Here is a 16,473-nt window from a genome sequence, read left to right as displayed (position 1 = left end):
AAAAATGAATTAAAATGCATCAATTAATTTGGTCTGCATTAGTTTTTAATTTTATCACATTTTCATCACATTTTATTCTCATTTTACAACTTTTTCATAAATTTATATAATTTTTAAAAAATATTTCAACTTGTTTGCATACTTTTTATTTTATTTCTATAATTTTAACATTTTATTGTAATGATTATGACATAATTCTGGTCTGGTAAAATAAAGACTTTATCTTGTAGTATTACTACTTCATCATTGTAATACCATTTTGTTCTGAAAAAAATTAAGCCTTTATATCAACAAAGATTCTCCGGCCAATTAATTCAGAATTCATAGTAATGCTATGACTTCAATTTTATAATATTATGACCTTTATTAAGACCTTTTATGAACATGTTTTGCTCGTGTTTCCACAGCTTGAACCTTTGTACACAACCGCCTTCACTTCATTCCGAACTTTAACCTTGGTTTCATTCAGGTAGTGTTCATTTTAGGTAATAATAAGAGTAGTAATAAAAATATATATGTATAATAATTGCTTTTATTTATTATTTGCAGTAACGGCTCCATCATCAACAACATGGACTTGAGATTTGTGTCGGGGTCAGTGCCCAACAACGACGCCATTGTAAACGTTTTGATCAACGCCGCCCCAAACATCAACGCCTTCAATGTGGACACCACATACATTTTCGTGGATGGCGTTCGTAAGCGATGAAAAGTTGAACATTTTGCACATTTGAAAAAAATCTATTTATTAATGACTCATGGTTTTTTTTTTTTGATGTTTCCAGAAGTTTCTAGTGGAGCGAGCCACAAGACGAGCATCATCACTGCATCTTGTCTAGCGCTGTTGTCATGGTTACTGTCCAACCATCAATAATAGAATTTTGTTTTCGCATCAACTTATTTTAACAAAGGATACATAAAAATAAATGACTTCATCAGAGGGAAGCCAACATGACATGTACTTCATGTTTTTTTTTTGTTTTTACTAAATCTACAACATTTTTTATCGTAATGGAACGACTTCATTCTCTTGAAATGAAATGGCTTCAATTAACTTATGATACAAACAAGTAACTGTCCTAAAATTACCATTTTATTCTCATAAAAATATGTTTTTTTTTAACAAGAAATTTTGATCATAGCAGTGGTTCTCAATTACTTTCTGTCATTTCGAGATTCTATTGAGAAACTGATCATATCTACAGTATTTATTTACCTTAATCCCCAAACCCAAATCAGCAAAAAAATTTTAAAAATTAAGTCAATGAAGTCAAAATAAATAACAAAAAGTCGTAGATTTACTAAAAAAAAAAAAAAAAAATGTGATTTTTCTCATCATATTACATTCTCAGAAAGATTGTTTATAAACTACTATATAATACTATAATACTATAATTATGACCTTTACTGTAATGAGTGTAGACCAGGGGTGGGCAAACTTTTTGACTCGCGGGCCGCATTGATATGACAAAATTTACGGGGGGGGGGGGGGGGCAGACTATATATTATATAACAGTCCACCTGGTATTATTGTATTTGTAAAATTGTCATGCAATCTGCTATTATTATTTTATATTTAAATATTTTAAAAATAATAAAATATTATAATAATTACAATAAAATTAAAATACTAATTATTATATTATTATTATGTAAAATGCAAATATAACAATAATATTATATATAATTAATATAATAATTAGCATTAATATAATAATTAAAGCGGTAGAAAATGAATGAATGAATGAATAATAGTTCTAATAATAATAATCTAATAATAATAATAATTATTATTATTATTATTATGTGCTTGAGTCCCTTTTTTCAGGAGCACTTTGTAAAAAACAGACCATGTCAAAAAATGAAATTGATAAAACCATCAAAAGGTTGGCTCAGGCCATGATGCCAGGTTGTATGTTGAGTTTAAATGAAATACTTTGGAAAGATTGGGCGGGCCGTATTCAAACACTTGGCGGGCCGGATGTGGCCCCCGGGCCGTAGTTTGCCCACCCCTGGTGTAGACTATTGTTCCAATTGTAGTCTTGAATATTAGGTCGTATTCGTAGGCAGTATTCAAGATAATATTCTCACTTTCTCATCATACAAGTACCATGTTTTTTCTTGACAGCTTTTTCTTGTTTTCTTATTTAAACAATCTTAGGCGTGTTAGGTCAGACCTCTTTTTAACTACACATGGACACAAGTATTATATTTTATTTCAGTCCACTTAAATTATTCTGAATATATATTTCAATAAAAGAGTTCAAAGATTGTCTTTTGTGCTTCTTGAATATTCCTCATATTTCTCCATAGTTTGATGTAGTTTACACAGAAGTTATATGTATAATCTTATTTTGAAAAAAAGATGCTGGATGAACTGGTACAACCCGTCCATAACTAAATAACACACTAAGGGAATCCCAATGTGAAGACAGAAATGTCATTGTTGCGGAACATTGAGCCTATTTTCATAACAATGTTGGGTTTTGTGATGTGTATTATATTTTAAAAAACAAATGTCAATGAACCAAAGTCCCCTACAACATCTTATGGACCTTCTTCAAATTCAGATTACCATAGCTTGACGATTTCCAATACCTGTAGTTTTGCTTCTCGCCATCATGTGGCGCAGCCTAGAAATTGGCATCATGGTTAGCTGCACCGTATCTCCTCTAGCAATCACCATGGTGACGGACGTGATCATGACAGCTTCAAAATATGCTGGCAAGCAGTTGAAATCTGACATAAGAACCCTGACCACGACAACGCCATGCACCAGACGTCTGCTGGAGAAGATCCAAGAATGGTCATAAAGTTATCTTTAAAAAAAAAACACATTTTTGGGGCAAATATATGAAAGATTACAGTGCATTTCTTACATCAATCAAAATATAACTTTGCATTATTTACATTTGTATTCAACGATCTGATCACAAGCCCAAAAGGAGTAGGCTGAAGCAAAAGCTAATAAATGCCTACCCCTTTTTGCAAGATATAATCATGTTCATGCCACTTCTTTTCCCCTTTTATTATTATCATTGTAATATTATTATTGTTATTATCATTATTTTTGGATTTTTTTTTTAATTATTTAATTTTACAGACTGATTATATGACAAACGCAGAAACAAACAAAAATGACAATATCACAAAGTTATTACTTTTTTCTACATCTCCAAGTTTTAAATCATAATTGTCACTTTACTGTTACAGCGTCTATTAGACAAATTTACGCCCATGAAATAGTGATTTTCATAAAGTTATCGTTAAAAAAACAAACAAAAAAACATCTCTTGTCTTGTTAAAAAAATGACTATTTTTTTCTACTTTTCTGATTATATGACAAACGCAGAAACAAAAAACATGACAATATCACAAAGTTATGACTTTTTTCTACATCTCCAAGTTTTATATCGTAATTTTGTCACTTTACTGTTACAGCGTCTATTAGACAAATTTACGTCCATGAAATACTGACTTTCATAAAGTTATCTTAAAAAAAATCACTTGTCTTGTTAAAAAATGACGTTTTTTTTCAAATTTTCTGATTATATGACAAACGCAGAAACAAACAAACATGACAATATCATAAAGTTCTTACTTTTTTCTACATCTCCAAGTTTTATATCGTAATTTTATCACTTCACTGTTACAGCGTCTATTAGACAAATTTACGCCCATAAAATACTGACTTTCATAAAGTTATCGTAAAAAAAAACAACCCAAAAAACATCTCTTGTCTTGTCAAAAAATGACATTTTTTTTCTACTTTTCTGATCGTAATTTTTTTCACTTTACTGTTACTGTTAATAGTGACTTTTTTGTAAATCTACAACATAAATTCATTACAAATTTTGTAAATTTTGTCGTTATGTTTTTCATGTAAAATCACATTTACTGCCACAAAGTATTAACTTTTCTCATTAAAAACTCAAACTTTTTTGCAATACTAAGATTTGCCCTGGAAATATCACTTTTTTTGTAAACATTTTGGCCACACAGCTAGGAGACTCTGGTTCGAATCCCCTGCTCGTGCATCTCTGTGTGGAGTTTGCATGTTCTCCCCGTGCATGCGTGGGTTTTCTCCGGGTACTCCGGTTTCCTCCCACATTCCAAAAACATGCTAGGTTAATTAGCGACTCCAAATTGTCCATAGGTATGAATGTGAGTGTGAATGGTTGTGTGAGGATATAAAAATGAACGAATGAACTTTCATATTCAAAACCATCCGTCAAAGCCTGTTTTTTTTGTTTGACTGACAAGTGATCAGAAAGTTGTTTCAATTTTCTATTGGCGAACAAAAGAAGGGAGGATGACTGTCACGCTCTGCAGCGGCTCTTCTTAGTTGCTACAAGCGAGCACCTTATTGGTTTCCCTTTATTTGTTTTGGTTTGGTTTCTCCACCTCGTTTATTGTGCGCAGCCCCACTCTATTTATTCATATTTATATATTTTATATTTACTTCTGAAGGTAAGACAAGTACATTTACCAAGTGGAGCTATTTTTTTTGCCAGTCTCACTGTTTGCGTTCAGTTTTTTGTAGGGATCACTTCCTTTTCGCCGTCCTTATGACTGCGCTATTGATTTATTGCCACTTGTTATATAACATCTCTCAACCTGAGCAGAAGGCTCTCGAGGATTTTCTTCACTGCTCCTCTTCTTCTCTCTTGGCAGCCAGGTTCTTCTTTGGTTCCTTGTGACCGTGTATTGTCTTACCGTATGAAACACGTACCTTACTTCCTTAACTCCTCTTCACATTGTGCTGCGTGACATAATTGGGAATTTTTTCCCTTAGTTTATCTTTTTTTTTTTTTCTTCTTCTTTATTTCGAACATCATCCAAAGCACAACAAACCAAACATAAATCAACTAAATCAAATAAAAAATACCTATGTATGTATATATACACATATACAACACCTCATTACTACACATGTCTGAAAAGGAGCAGGAAGAAGCAAAGCTTATTAAATCCTACCCCTTCTCCACGCCATAGCAGTTACCAATTCATTCATTCATTCATTTTCTACCGCTTTTTCCTCACGAGGGTCGCAGGGGTGCTGGAGCCTATCCCAGCTGTCTTCAGGCGAGAGGCGGGGTACACCCTGGACTGGTGGCCAGCCAATCACAGGGCACATATAGACAAACAACCATTCACACTCACATTCATACCTATGGACAATTTGGAGTCACCAATTAACCTAGCATGTTTTTGGAATGTGGGAGGAAAACCGGAGTACCCGGAGAAAACCCATGTATGCACGGGGAGAACATGCAAACTCCACACAGAGATGGCCGAGGGTGGGAATTGAACCCTGGTCTCCTAGCTGTGAGGTCTGCACACTAACCACTAGTCCGCCGTGCCGCCAGTTACCAATTCAATAAGTGATTTTTTTCCACACATATAATCACAGAATCTTACATAAGACAAAACAACAACAAAAAAAACGAGTGGGAACATCGGACACCCCAGCAAAACCCCAGGACATTGCCAAAGCATACCGCCAGCCAACCCACCTGGGTACACCCTGGACTGGTGGCCAGCCAATCACAGGGCACATATAGACAAACAACCATTCACACTCACATTCATACCTATGGACAATTTGGAGTCGCCGATTAACCTAGCATGTTTTTGGAATGTGGGAGGAAACCGGAGTACCCGGAGAAAACCCACGCATGCACGGGGAGAACATGCAAACTCCACACAGAGATGGCCGAGGGTGGGAATTGAACCCTGGTTTCCTAGCAGTGAGGGCAGGTATAGCAACTTTAAACGAGTCTGTGAAATAGGTTACCAAGTTTGTCATGAAGCGTTTTTGGTCGTGGCAAAGGAATTGTTTGGAAGTAATTTTTTTTTTTTCATTCTGCACTATGGATTTTTTTCATCTTGGTATCTGGGTTCTTTGGAACAGCCATTTTCAGACACCATCCTGCCTCTCAGCATTTTTGGGATCCAACTTACCCGAGGGCGTGACTATGCCTTGACACTGTGCCAAGGCACTGTTGATTGAGAGGCATATTGTTAGCAGATTAAGAGTCCACATTTCTAAAACATGTCTCACGCCACCAACTTTATAAAAAGGCTTCGTCCTTTTTTTTTTGTTTGTTGCAAAGCTATCCACAAACGGTGAACGCATCAATGTGAAGAGGATTAAAAACAAAAGCAGAAATAAAGGCTATTCTTAGTTAAGGTAAGTATTTCATTTATTGTTTGAGTTTGGATAAGTGAAGGCTTTTATTGTTGCAATACTTTGGCAATATTTGCAATATATTCTTATTAGTAAATTAAAGAAAAGTCAAAAGTTAAAATGGAAAACCGATAATGACAAAAATCAAAAATTCATTCTTTGTTGTTTTACATGACAAGAACAAAGTAATGGTAATGGTTTTATTTATTTGAACATGCATCAGATTACAATTGAATGCATCACATAATCAGTTCACAGTTCCACATGTCCAAAAGGAGTAGGAAGAAGCAAAGCTTATTAAATCCTACCCCTCCATCTGGTACTTTTACAATCAGTAACTGTTACATTTGTTCACTTCCTGCTTTCCATAATACAGTTTAAGGTTTTTTTTTTGTTTTTTTTTAAATAATGCACCTCGTACCGAAGTACACGGTGATATGAGCATCCAATGCCATAATGGGTACCATAGTAAGTGTCAATATAGTGATATATATAGCACATATGAATTGGTTATTTTTAGCCTGATGCATTATTTTAGCTGTTTGAAGATGAACTATATCAGCAAGTTTAAGTATTTGTGATTTTAGAAATAATGAGTTAGTATGTTCTCTGTAGGCGGCATTATGAATTATCCTTACTGGCCTTTTTTGCAGTACATTTAGTGAGTGAAGATTGCTTTTATAGTTATTCGCCCATATTTCCACACAATAAGTAAGATATGGTAGAACCAGAGAGCAATAAAGAGTGTGGAGTGATTTCTGATTGAGAACAAATTTTTGCTTTGTTCAATATTGAAATATTTCTGGCCACCTTATGTTAATATGTTGTAATATGAGGTTTCCAGCTCATATTTTTATCTATTGTGATCCCCAGAAATGTATTTTCCCTCACCTTTTCAATGTCTTCACCGTCTATTTGTATTTGTTCATACTTGTCCTTTTTACTGCGATCAAACAGCATGATTTTAGTTTTACTTAGGTTTAATCTAATCAAATAAACCAATAATAAACCAATCTATTATCATCAAACCGTCATTTTAATATGACCATTTTTTCTCTGACCTTTCTAATGATTTCTTCTGTGCTCCATCCAGAACAAAAAGCAGTGGTATTATCCGCAAACAATACCAGTTTCAGGACTTTGGAAATGTGTAATTTTGCAAGTATATAAATCATAATTTCACAAGAAAAAGCTCATTTTATTTGATTTCCCATCTTAGATTTACAAAAATCTGTCAATTCTATGAGAATATTCCTACAATCCTGTCAAAAAAACCTATTCCAAGAAATAAAAAAGTTCCTAAAAAAGTAATTAGTTATATATTTTTTTTCAAAAAAGTAATTGCGTTAGTAATCTTTGTCATTAATGTAATTTGTTACCACGTAAAGTAGTTATTGCCTTTATGAAAAATCTACATAGTATATGTAAAAATTTCTATGTAGCTTTGTAGTGCCATTAAGATGTTCCATGCATATGACTCATTCTTATTTTTTACATGATATTTTACTCTTATATCTGCAAATCAGTTGTCATGGTTCACTTACAAAAGTTAACAAAAAACATGTCTATGAGCGAGCTAATAAGTGGACGACAGCTTTTAAATATCACGACGTAATAACACACAACATTTGACAATATTAGAAACGAAGTTGCAGTATTTTGAGATTTTTTTCTATGCATTTTGTCAAGACGTTTGGGGTGATTTTGACAAAAAAAATAAAAAAAAAATGTTTCTGTGGATATTTTTTTGCCCGCATTTTGTGATTATTTTTTTCATCTCTCTACAAAATGATTTTACAGGTGCAAGAGCGGAAAATTATGGGCCTTGGCACTATTTTAGTGCTGCTAGGTGAGTGAAATTCTGACCAAGAAATATCAATAATTCCAGTCTTACTGATTTGCTCTACTGGTCTCACCGTTCAGCAACCATCCAGGATTAACCTCCACATCTCCAACCACCTAGCCGTACTTTTCCATATCCACCATCCCACTCCTATTCCCATTCCATCATCCCTCGTTAAACACTGCCTACCCACTATCTCCCCAATTATCATTAGAATCATAAACTTCTCTCTTAGCTCCTCTACTGTCTCTCTGTCTCTCAAACTGGTTGTTATTACCCCCATCCTCAAGAAACCTGGATTCAATCCAAATGATCTCATATCATGATCATGAGCTCGGCCCACATCAAGATCCTTGAACATGTGTTTGCCACCCAAATAAAGACCCATCTCAGCAACAACAAACTCTATGAGCTATTTCAATAAGGATTCCATGCTCACTATGGCACAGAAACTTCTCTTCAAGGTCACAAACAACCTCCTCTGGCCTACTCTCTATTCCTATCCTCCTGGACCTCAATCAACCGTTCCATCTAAAATCTCTCCACATCACAGCCCATCAATGCCCTCATCTGGCTGAGACCACAGTCCAGAAATTGTAAATATTTTTTCTCTAATACCCCCTTCTCCCACGGCAACCAGTTTTTGGTGCTTGGTCCTCTTCATACTTGACCTCCTCCCCATTGGTCAGATTATCCATCATCATGGTCTTAGTTCCAATGGTTACGCCGATGACATACAACCTTACATAATCACAAAATTCACCAAACCTCAGACCTACTCTACCCTGTCAAACTGTTTTACTGATACTGAAAAATTACTCAATTATAAGTACTCAAGTACTCAATTGTACCTCATCGAACATCCTCATAATGGATCCCAACAAATTCACCTTTAGAGCAAAACTGATATGCAAATTATTGTATATATATATAATCGAAATAATTAATATGTATTTATTTACATAATTCTTCTACTACAGTGGCCATGGCGATTTGTACGCCATCCGGAGGACAAATTTGTGGCATCAGTGATGGGCTGATAGCGGCACCGACAGCGGTAGTGTCGCTTGTGGCGACTTTGGACCAACCTTTCATTGCAGAGTTGGAGAATAAGAGCACTGCGAAATACAAAAAACTTGAAACGCAAGTGCAAGTCATGGTGAGTACATGTTGAGGGGAAATTTTCGGACATTTCATTAATGAACCTGATATTTAATTTCCAGTGTGACTTGATCTTCATCCAAGCATTTAGAGCGAACTTCATCAACACCACAGTTGTTGGATTTAGGTAACAAACTAAGGATAAATAAGCAAAATCTATTGCCACAATTGTAATAAATCATGATATTTTTCCATTTAAGCCAGAAAATGGAAAACACGACGGTAGAAGTGTTGTTGGCGTTCAGCAATACATCTTCATACCCAATCCCACAAGACGACCTGGTGGTACAAGCGTTCGTACGGATGGCAAATAATTCCTGCAATCCCTTCAAACTCGCTGTAGAACCAGAATCAATTGCCATAATTCGTAAGTAACCCAAAAATCGTTCTAATCCATATATTTGCAATTGGGTTCCCCAGGGTTTGCTTCCAGTACAAATGTTTGTCAACCACACATTTGCTTCTACAGGCTGTACAGTACTATCTGAAAATTCAACTCTGATCCCCATGCTTCTCTTTTTCTATCCAAAGGTTTAACCACCACACCAGAACCTTCAACAGTAACTTCAGAACCAACAACAATTCAGATTATATCAACTACAAAGATCAATACAACAACAACTGCAGTGACATCAGTTTCCTCACCGGTTGTGTCTGTTGAAGCCGTTTTGGAGAAACCTTTTGTGCCAGAATTGAATGATCCCAACAGTGAACAATACCAAACTCTTCAAACACAAGTGGTATCAATGGTAAGTATATTTCTAGTCTGAGATTTCTCCACTGCTTTTTGTGAATTGACTCAAAACTGCAATTCTTCTTGCAGTGTGACTTCATCTTCTTTGAAGCATTTGGAAGTATTTTCATCAGAACGATTGTTATTGGATTTAGGTAATACTTTAAATACAGGTCTGTCAGAGTTTACATGATCTACAATTGAAATAAACTGTTGACTTTTTACCATTCAAGGCCACAAATGGGAAACACTCAAGTAGAAGTGGAACTGCTGTTCAACGATTCGGTATCGACAGATCAAATCCCAGAAGCGGATGCGGTGGTAGACACGTTGGTAGATGCTGTGACTAGTCCCAACAACACTTTCAACCTAACAATTGATCCAGACTCAATAGCAGTCATTCGTAAGTGGACATTTCTGTGGATTTTTGCAGTGGCTGTCCAGTCTTACTAATTGTTTTCCATTATCATTAAACAGCTGAACAGTCAAGAACAACCACCCAGAGACCAACAACCACCGATGGACCAGGAGCCACTAATGGGCCTACAACGGCAGTGACATCAGTTCCCTCACCGGTTGTGTCTGTTGAAGCCCTTCTGGAGAAACCTTTTGTGCCAGAATTGAATGATCCCAACAGTGAACAATACCAAACTCTTCAAACACAAGTGGTATCAATGGTCAGTGCACTTCTAATCTGTTAGATTTCGGCACTGTTTTTGTTAAATCAGTCAAAACTGTATTCTTCTTGCAGTGTGACTTCATCTTCTTTGAAGCATTTGGAAGTATTTTCATCAGAACGATTGTTATTGGATTTAGGTAATAATTTAAATACAGGTCTGTCGGAGTTTAAATGACCGACAATTGAAATCAACTGTTGACTTTTTACCATTCAAGGCCACAAATGGGAAACACTCAAGTAGAAGTGGAACTGCTGTTCAACGATTCGGTATCGACAGATCCAATCCCAGAAGCGGATGCGGTGGTAGACACGTTGGTACAGGCTGTGACTAGTCCCAACAACACTTTCAACCTAACTATTGATGCAGACTCGATAGCAGTCATTCGTAAGTGGACATTTCTTTGGATTTTTCCAATGGCTGTCCAGTCTTACAGGGTTTACTAACTAATTGTTTTGTTTTCCATTATTATTAAACAGCTGAACAGCCCAGAACAACCACCCAGAGACCAACAACCACCGATGGACCAGTAGCCACTATTGGGCCTACAACTGCAGTGACATCAGTTCCCTCACCGGTTGTGTCTGTTGAAGCCGTTTTGGAGAAACCTTTTGTGCCAGAATTGAATGATCCCAACAGTGAACAATACCAAACTCTTCAAACACAAGTGGTATCAATGGTAAGTATATTTCTAGTCTGAGATTTCTCCACTGCTTTTTGTGAATTGACTAAAAACTGCAAATCTTCTTGCAGTGTGACTTCATCTTCTTTGAAGCATTTGGAAGTATTTTCATCAGAACGATTGTTATTGGATTTAGGTAATACTTTAAATTAAATACAGGTCTGTCGGAGTTTACATGACTGACAATTGAAATGAACTGTTGACTTTTTAAAATTCAAGGCCACAAATGGGAAACACTCAAGTAGAAGTGGAACTGCTGTTCAACGATTCGGTATCGACAGATCAAATCCCAGAAGCGGATGCGGTGGTAGACACGTTGGTACAGGCTGTGACTAGTCCCAACAACACTTTCAACCTAACTATTGATCCTGACTCGATAGCAGTCATTCGTAAGTGGACATTTTTGTGGATTTTTCCAATGGCTGTCCAGTCTTACAATGTTTACTAACTAATTGTTTTGTTTTCGATTATTAAACAGCTGAGCAGCAAAGAACAACCACACAGAGACCAACAACCACCGATGGACCAGTAGCCACTATTGGGCCTACAACTGCAGTGACATCAGTTTCCTCACCGGTTGTGTCTGTTGAAGCCGTTTTGGAGAAACCTTTTGTGCCAGAATTGAATGATCCCAACAGTGAACAATACCAAACTCTTCAAACACAAGTGGTATCAATGGTGAGTGCACTTCTAATCTGTTAGATTTCGGCATTGTTTTTGTTAAATCAGTCAAAACTGTATTCTTCTTGCAGTGTGACTTCATCTTCTTTGAAGCATTTGGAAGTATTTTCATCAGAACGATTGTTATTGGATTTAGGTAATACTTTACAGGACTGGCGGCGTTTACACTATCTACAATTGAAATGAACCGTTGACTTTTTATTGTTCAAGGCCACAAATGGGAAACACTCAAGTAGAAGTGGAACTGCTGTTCAACGATTCGGTATCGACAGATCAAATCCCAGAAGCGGATGCGGTGGTAGACACGTTGGTACAGGCTGTGACTAGTCCCAACAACACTTTCAACCTAACTATTGATCCTGACTCCATAGCAGTCATTCGTAAGTGGACATTTTTGTGGATTTTTCCAATGGCTGTCCAGTCTTACAAGGTTTACTAACTAATTGTTTTGTTTTCGATTATTAAACAGCTGAACAGCCCAGAACAACCACCCACAGACCAACAACCGCCGATGGACCAGGAGCCACTAATGGGCCTACAACTGCAGTGACATCAGTTCCCTCACCGGTTGTGTCTGTTGAAGCCGTTTTGGAGAAACCTTTTGTGCCAGAATTGAATGATCCCAACAGTGAACAATACCAAACTCTTCAAACACAAGTGGTATCAATGGTAAGTATATTTCTAGTCTGAGATTTCTCCACTGCTTTTTGTGAATTGACTCAAACCTGCAATTCTTCTTGCAGTGTGACTTCATCTTCTTTGAAGCATTTGGAAGTATTTTCATCAGAACGATTGTTATTGGATTTAGGTAATACTTTAAATACAGAACTGGCGGCGTTTACATTATCGACAATTGAAATGAACCGTTGACTTTTTACCGTTCAAGGCCACAAATGGGAAACACTCAAGTAGAAGTGGAACTGCTGTTCAACAGTTCGGTATCGACAGATCAAATCCCAGAAGCGGATGCGGTGGTAGACACGTTGGTACAGGCTGTGACTAGTCCCAACAACACTTTCAACCTAACTATTGATCCAGAATCGATAGCAGTCATTCGTAAGTGGATATATCAATGGATTTTTGCAGTGGCTGTCCAGTCTTACAGGGTTTACTAACTAATTGTTTTGTTTTGGATTATTAAACAGCTGAACAGCCGAGAACAACCACCCAGAGACCAACAACCGCCGATGGACCAGTAGCCACTAATGGGCCTACAACTGCAGTGACATCAGTTCCCTCACCGGTTGTGTCTCTTGAAGCCGTTTTGGAGAAACCTTTTGTGCCAGAATTGAATGATCCCAACAGTGAACAATATCAAACTCTTCAAACACAAGTGGTATCAATGGTAAGTATATTTCTAGTCTGAGATTTCTCCACTGCTTTTTGTGAATTGACTCAAACCTGCAATTATTCTTGCAGTGTGACTTCATCTTCTTTGAAGCATTTGGAAGTATTTTCATCAGAACGATTGTTATTGGATTTAGGTAATACTTTAAATACAGGTCTGTCGGAATTTACATGACCGGCAATTGAAATTAACTGTTGACTTTTTACCATTCAAGGCCACAAATGGGAAACACTCAAGTAGAAGTGGAACTGCTGTTCAACGATTCGGTATCGACAGATCCAATCCCAGAAGCGGATGCGGTGGTAGACACATTGGTACAGGCTGTGACTAGTCCCAACAACACTTTCAACTTAACTATTGATCCTGACTCGATAGCAGTCATTCGTAAGTGGACATTTCTGTGGATTTTTCCAATGGCTGTCCAGTCTTACAGGGTTTACTAACTAATTGTTTTGTTTTCCATTATTATTAAACAGCTGAACAGCCCAGAACAACCACCCAGAGACCAACAACCACCGATGGACCAGTAGCCACTATTGGGCCTACAACTGCAGTGACATCAGTTCCCTCACCGGTTGTGTCTGTTGAAGCCGTTTTGGAGAAACCTTTTGTGCCAGAATTGAATGATCCCAACAGTGAACAATACCAAACTCTTCAAACACAAGTGGTATCAATGGTGAGTGCACTTCTAATCTGTTAGATTTCGGCACTGTTTTTGTTAAATCAGTCAAAACTGTATTCTTCTTGCAGTGTGACTTCATCTTCTTTGAAGCATTTGGAAGTATTTTCATCAGAACAATTGTTATTGGATTTAGGTAATACTTTAAATACAGGTCTGTCGGAGTTTACATGACCGACAATTGAAATCAACTGTTGACGTTTTACCATTCAAGGCCACAAATGGGAAACACTCAAGTAGAAGTGGAACTGCTGTTCAACGATTCGGTATCGACAGATCCAATCCCAGAAGCGGATGCTGTGGTAGACACGTTGGTACAGGCTGTGACCAGTCCCAACAACACTTTCAACCTAACTATTGATCCAGACTCGATAGCAGTCATTCGTAAGTGGACATTTCTTTGGATTTTTCCAATGGCTGTCCAGTCTTACAGGGTTTACTAACTAATTGTTTTGTTTTCCATTATCATTAAACAGCTGAACAGCCCAGAACAACCACCCAGAGACCAACAACCACCGATGGACCAGTAGCCACTAATGGGCCTACAACTGCAGTGACATCAGTTCCCTCACCGGTTGTGTCTCTTGAAGCCGTTTTGGAGAAACCTTTTGTGCCAGAATTGAATGATCCCAACAGTGAACAATACCAAACTCTTCAAACACAAGTGGTATCAATGGTAAGTATATTTCTAGTCTGAGATTTCTCCACTGCTTTTTGTGAATTGACTAAAAACTGCAAATCTTCTTGCAGTGTGACTTCATCTTCTTTGAAGCATTTGGAAGTATTTTCATCAGAACGATTGTTATTGGATTTAGGTAATACTTTAAATTAAATACAGGTCTGTCGGAGTTTACATGACTGACAATTGAAATGAACTGTTGACTTTTTAAAATTCAAGGCCACAAATGGGAAACACTCAAGTAGAAGTGGAACTGCTGTTCAACGATTCGGTATCGACAGATCAAATCCCAGAAGCGGATGCGGTGGTAGACACGTTGGTACAGGCTGTGACTAGTCCCAACAACACTTTCAACCTAACTATTGATCCTGACTCGATAGCAGTCATTCGTAAGTGGACATTTTTGTGGATTTTTCCAATGGCTGTCCAGTCTTACAATGTTTACTAACTAATTGTTTTGTTTTCGATTATTAAACAGCTGAGCAGCAAAGAACAACCACACAGAGACCAACAACCACCGATGGACCAGTAGCCACTATTGGGCCTACAACTGCAGTGACATCAGTTTCCTCACCGGTTGTGTCTGTTGAAGCCGTTTTGGAGAAACCTTTTGTGCCAGAATTGAATGATCCCAACAGTGAACAATACCAAACTCTTCAAACACAAGTGGTATCAATGGTGAGTGCACTTCTAATCTGTTAGATTTCGGCATTGTTTTTGTTAAATCAGTCAAAACTGTATTCTTCTTGCAGTGTGACTTCATCTTCTTTGAAGCATTTGGAAGTATTTTCATCAGAACGATCGTTATTGGATTTAGGTAATACTTTAAATACAGGTCTGTCACAGTTTACATGATCGACAATTGAAATCAACGGTTGACTTTTCAAAATTCAAGGCCACAAATGGGAAACACTCAAGTAGAAGTGGAACTGCTGTTCAACGATTCGGTATCGACAGATCCAATCCCAGAAGCCGATGCGGTGGTAGACACGTTGGTACAGGCTGTGACTAGTCCCAACAACACTTTCAACCTAACTATTGATCCAGACTCAATAGCAGTCATTTGTAAGTGGACATTTTTGTGGATTTTTCCAATGGCTGTCCAGTCTTACAGGGTTTACTAACTAATTGTTTTGTTTTGGATTATTAAACAGCTGAACAGCCGAGAACAACCACCCAGAGACCAACAACCACAAATGGACCAGTAGCCACTAATGGGCCTACAACTGCAGTGACATTGGTTCCCTCACCTCCCTCACCGGTTGTGTCTGTTGAAGCCGTTTTGGAGAAACCTTTTGTGCCAGAATTGAATGATCCCAACAGTGAACAATATCAAACTCTTCAAACACAAGTGGTATCAATGGTAAGTATATTTCTGGTCTGAGATTTCTCCACTGCTTTTTGTGAATTGACTCAAAACTGAATTGTTCTTGCAGTGTGACTTCATCTTCTTTGAAGCATTTGGAAGTATTTTCATCAGAACGATTGTTATTGGATTTAGGTAATACTTTAAATACAGGTCTGTCACAGTTTACATGATCTACAATTGAAATCAACTGTTGATGTTTTACCATTCAAGGCCACAAATGGGAAACACTCAAGTAGAAGTTGACCTGCTGTTCAACGATTCGGTATCGACAGATCAAATCCCAGAAGCGGATGCGGTGGTAGACACGTTGGTAGAGGCTGTGACTAGTCCCAACAACACTTTCAACCTAACTATTGATCCTGACTCCATAGCAGTCATTCGTAAGTGGACATTTTTGTGGATTTTTCCAATGGCTGTCCAGTCTTACAAGG

The sequence above is a fragment of the Doryrhamphus excisus genome, linkage group LG2 (genome assembly GCF_037039965.1).
Source record: "Doryrhamphus excisus strain RoL-2023G ecotype Guam linkage group LG2, RoL_Dexc_Guam_v1.1, whole genome shotgun sequence".
Taxonomy (NCBI): Eukaryota; Metazoa; Chordata; class Actinopteri; order Syngnathiformes; family Syngnathidae; genus Doryrhamphus; species Doryrhamphus excisus.
Note: the sequence above shows the minus strand (reverse complement) of the source record.